Source organism: Microtus ochrogaster, chromosome 17, assembly GCF_000317375.1.
Source record: "Microtus ochrogaster isolate Prairie Vole_2 chromosome 17, MicOch1.0, whole genome shotgun sequence".
Lineage (NCBI taxonomy): Eukaryota > Metazoa > Chordata > Mammalia > Rodentia > Cricetidae > Microtus > Microtus ochrogaster.
Window position 1 is genome coordinate 16,140,211 of NC_022019.1, and position 5,665 is coordinate 16,145,875.

Below are 5,665 nucleotides of genomic sequence, written 5' to 3' on the forward strand. Positions count from 1 at the left end.
CTATGGACAAGGAGCTGAGGACGGGTTACCAGTCCCATCTCTATGGGAATGGGGGATCCAGTAAACAAGTCTCAGAGGACGCCTGTGGGGAGGAGGGGGGCCACTGGAGAGCTGAGCTTTTTGCTTAGCTGCCTCAGCTCTGCCTGGCCGCTCAGGCCCCGACTGGCTCAGCACCTCTCAGGCTGGAGCCCGCTGTGTTCGCCAGTATTTGGTTGGCCTCACAAAACACAGAATGCAAGATTGCTAAGACCGTGGGTTAGAGAAATCCAAGGAAACTTGAATAATCCCCTTTTCTGTCCATATTTAGGGAGAATTCCTTCTCTTTTAAGAAGATTAAAGAGAAAAATGTAGCAAGGTTCTGAGATTGCACTAAGAGCCAGGTGTCCGGTTTCCCCGACTCCTCCTCCCGAGCTTCAGCTCAGGGCTGCTGCCTGCCTGACTCACAGCTGGGCAGCTTCCCATGGCAGACAGAGCCAGGCAGCATTGTCCCAGAGAGTGCAGCTCTGGTTAGTATGCCATCCTGTCTCCTCCATGCCGTCTGCTCTAAAAGGGACCTCCCTCCCTATTAGTCAGTCGCCTGCACACCTCTGGCATGGCCTTTGGGTCAAGGATTGCTGGTGCCTCCACAGCCACCTGAGCCCAAGTAAACACAGTTATGTAACTGGTCTGTTTATCCTGGCTATCTGATTCCAGTCACCAGGAGCTCCACCCAGCCCCAGGCAGCCAATTCTGGCCTAGGCAACTCCCCCACTAGTACTCGGTCCTCTGCCACCAACTCAAGGTGCCATTAGTCAAGTGGCGACCAATTAGTGCTGAGGAGAGTGTACCATTTGGATGAGTCACCCTGACATCTCTGCTGCAGGTTTCTGTCTGTCTTCCAGGTAAGAGAGAAAAGCATCTGCTAGCTCCTTCCCTGGGACAACCTGCAGTTCATTCTTCAGGTAGGCTTTCACAGCCATCTGGATTTGTGCTCCTAGAAGAGTGTCTTCTTTCTAGAGACCAGATGGGAGTAACCAAGGACATGCAGACCGCTTTAGAGGGGACCACAGGTAACCCAACCGCGAGGAACAGGAGCCAAGTCACCATGGATATACTAGCCCAGGCAGGGACTCTGTTTCACCCCTGGGGCCATCTCCTGACTCCAGCTCCTGCAGTGCTGCCAAATGAACTCTATCAATGGCCCCATATATGCCAACCACTCATGGGAACAGGGGCGAACAAGGCAGGAAAGTGAAGTGACCCACTTTGGGACTCCAAGGGCCCTCTTACACACTGGCCTATTTGGAAGTTTGTGGGGGTTTTTTGTTTTTTGTTTTTGTTTTTTTTTTATTCAGTCATGGCAAAGTGAAGGAATTCTGAGTGGGAAAGAAAAAAAAAACAAATGAACAACAACAAAAACCCACAGTGCAGGTCAAGGATGGTGAGTGTCAGGCCTTGCAGTCAGGACAGGTATGTAAAAGCCAAGGGAATCAGAGGCTCAGGATTTCAGGCCTGCCTTGCACAAATATTTTCATAGCACACATATAATAGGCACCGCATGGTTCTCAACATCTAAACCCCAAAGGCTATGGAAAGAAGCAGCCCTTGCCCAGTTTATCCAGTCTGTCCTGTAGGAGGCCTGGACACTGACTGACATAACATCCACCATGTGTTTCTTTTCATGGGCGAACAAACAAATGTTATGGGCAAGCAGGATGCCTCCGAGAAGGGCCAAGCTAGACAGACTTTCTTCAGTTCTTACAAAGGATGAAAAGAACAAGTTGCCAGCTCTTGAGAAAGCAGACTCTACAGAGGAGGATATAAATGATGACGTCAGGGGGAACGCAAGCCAAGTCATCTTGACCAAAGACAAGGGCACAGACCCAGGGGCTGGAAAATTAGGTCTGCCTCAGCCTTCCTTTCCAGCTCAGGTAAACTGAGATAAGGGAGACAGAGGGATGGTTGGCTGGCCAGAGAGTACCACGAGGTAGAGTGCTGGTCTCCAAACAAAGGCTAACCTGTCTTCCTGCCTCCTAGAGTTCTATGATGAACTGTCTCCACTGTATCAACGTTAAGACTTAATTTACCCCTAAGTGACCAACCCACTGTTGATAAGCAGATTTTTAAGACATTCTTAAGAGTTGTGATCTTTAAAAAGAGAAGGAAGAAGGAAGAAAGGAAGGAAAGAAGAAGAGGAGGAAGAAGAGGAGGAGGAGGAGGAGGAGAGGAGGAGGAGGAGGAGAAAATCATCTTACTACCCATAGCAGACCACAAAGTGGGGATTAGATTCTGATCTAGCAGGGGTCAGTGTGACTCAGTGTGTCATCCTTCTTTCCTAGGCTCTTAAGCAGCTTCCCACGACTCTGCAAATAAGGGCAAACATTACCTCATCTCACTGGAGCTTTAGCAAAGGGATAAGGCCACTGTTAGCTCAGGAAGTCACTGGGGTAACAACATAAAATATTCACTTGGCTCTTGTGCAGTTAAAAATCTAGACTCATTTTTCTGGTCTGAAAATTGCACACTGTGGCTGTATTTGATGTCAATGTTGCAATTTGGGTCCAATAGACCTAGATTTAGCCTTTCCACCTCTGTTGTCATAATTGGTCCAAGTCCCTCTCCCGGGCCCCAGGCTTTCCCTATCTCCAGCCCCAAGCTATGCAGCGATGCTTATCCGCTCTTGTGCATTCACAGCCCCTTGGGATCTATGTTCTCTTCAGAGGACTCCAAGGCTGGTCTGGTCCTTCTAAGCTTGGTATTATAACTCTCCATCAACTTCTTTCTGGCCTCTGACTTTTCCCAGGCTGGAATCCACCCATGTCTATGGTTAAGATCATATGCACACTTATTAAATGACTATTGCAAAACATATTTTTGTGCTTTGTAAAGACTGTTTTCTGGGTTATCATTTTTCTTTTTCAAACTTCAAGGAGGGGCCTCTGCTGGAGAGGTCACAGAAGAATCAGGGACTAGAGCAGAAGTTAGTTGTGGGCATAATTCCAGGATGGGGCAAGAGGCAAGGGAAGGGGATTTATGTGGGGAAAAGCAGAAATTCGGAAGAGGCCATCAGAGCGATAACTGTGGCTGGGGGAGAGGAGGTCATTTCTTGGGAAAGGACTTTATTGGTGTTGTTAGAGACTAGACCAGACATCAGAAACCAGGCTTTCCCTTGCCTCTGGAGTTATTACCTGGGTCAGAGCCAAACTTAGTAAATCCCTCTACCAAGAAATCAAGGAAATAAAGACACAGGGAGTCAATGAAGTTTTTCTTCAATTTTAAGGGCATTTTCTTCTTTTAATCTTAAAGATGACTTCCAATATACAGTAAGAAAGTTCTTACAAAACTTTTATTATTCACAAAGACTTATTAATGTCTCCTGTTGATAAGTAACATTTCCACAACTATCTTTAACATAACAGAAAGCAAGAGAATGCGGGTAACCTCTAAGCACAAGCAAATAGCCCATCATTCAGAGAGCCACCAGCTAGATCAGCATGTGTGACCACCTCATCACCTAGGCAGCAAGACCAGGAACCGACCAAGGAGAAGGTCGATGAAACTCCTATTAGGAAGAAGAGCTACAAATTAGAATGCTGTGAGAAAGGAATACGAGGAGCTCCTGATGGCATCTTTACAAAAGTTCGGGGACAGACAAAAACACATTTTCTTTTTCTCTTGTTCTCAATGCCGGTTTTCATTATATAGCCCTGGCTAGCCTGGAATTCACTGTGAAACCAGGCTAGCCTCAGATTTGCAGTGATCCTCTTGCTTCATCCTGTGCCCAATCCAAATCACATTTTATCACCACAAATCACAATCTCTGGTTGCCTGCTTCTAATCATGTGCACTTCACTTTGATATGGCCCCCTCAAACCAAAAGGACACGGAGAGGGGACCTGGAAAACGGTGAAAAGGCTCGAGGGGAATGTGGCAGGGACTTACAGGCAGGCAGCGTGCTTGGCTCTACTTCAGAGCTGCACAGAGGGATGGTCCATGTCCACGTCCTCGCTGCTTGATCTGAAACCACCTAGACTTGGCATAAAAGCGTTGACGATGCATAACCCTGGCTCAAACAAAGGTGTTATTTAGCACGTCTTGCCACGGTTGCTGAGGCGCGAGGTCAAGGCCTCCCAGGAGGGAATATGCCCGCAGTATCATCTTTACCTTTGTGACTGCATAGATGAAAGCAGCTAACACTGACCCCATTCACTTTGGCTGGCTAGATAGAGGCAGGACAGCTCCCAGTCCCAATGTCATGTAGTTCCCTTTCTCAGACTCAATGGCACAGAGCCCTATTGTTAACACAGCTCACTGCTGGCATCCAAGATGAGAGCATTGTCCCTGTCCTTTGGCTGACCAGCTTTCTTCTCTACACATGTCTGTTCTTTCTTACGGCTGTCCTATGAGCTTGTGACCATGGCAGGGACTGAAAGGGATTCCTGTGTGTGACCCACAGCTCCCTTGCTGGTGTCTCACTGGCCCATCCTGGCTGCCCTTTACACCAGCCTAACAGACTACAGGAAAGATGAGGTGGCTGTCAGATGGTCAAACCCCATGGCTAAATCCACAAACAATCTAGCAAACTGGAGCCTCATACCCAACACTGGGCTTGATGTCCACTTTTCCTCTGGAATTGTTTTCTGCCTAGGTAGGGAAAACTGAAAGCAAGAAACCTGGGTTCTGCCGTTACCATAACATCTAGGTTAAATCCTGGGGTTCTAGAATGCGGCCTCAAGTGTTTACTGGTTAGGAAATTATCTTCAAAACAAACATTGAGCAGAAGAACCGATGATCACTAATATGAAGGAAACTATGAACCACAGTGTGGGGCAGGATTTTCTTAAACTAGTATAACTGAGTGGTCACTCAGATTGACCAGCATAGACTTAATTCTCTAGAGTGTGGACTTTATAGACATTTATAGATATGATATAGGCAATACTTGGGAGATCAGCTGCAAGGTTACATAAGGCAGAGGGAAGGGATTTGGGCTTCCTCAATTGAAGACTGGAGAGAACTCTTGCACAATGGCTATAAGCAGGAAGCCCAGCTGCATTTCACATGACTTAGGATATTTTTCTTACATACACCAGCTGCCTCAGACTTTGTGTTTGAAAGCCACATGGAGAAAAGTAACTAAGGAATAATGCGAAGGCTGAAAAAGTCTCAGAGCTACTCCATTTTTAGAAATTCTACCTCTGCTCCTTAATGTCATCAACTGATCTTCTACTGACCAAAACAAGAGGGTTTTTAATTCCCATTCTGAAGTGACAGGAAATCATCCCTAAGTTGTCAGGGTAAGAAAAGAAGTGTTTGCCAGCGAGGGAAACTTGCTTCACTGAACAGCAAGCTACTCTGGAAGAAGAGAAAAGGCAATGAAAGAGAGGAAGAGGTAGATGGGAGCAATGCTGGCATTCCCTGACAGTCTGACATCTCTGTTTCTAGGCAAGGAGCCACATCAAGCACCCCATCGTCATGTGACAAGTCATATATACTTTGATGGTTAATATCTAGTGACAGAAGAGGTATCTGTTGCCTTGAGATTGCAAAGAAAACGGAGGCTGTTTACATTGTAACACACTACTTAGCAACCCCAGCACTGCACACACAGACCATCTATGCACACACAGACCATCTATGCACACACACACCATCTATGTACACACACACCATCTATGCACACACA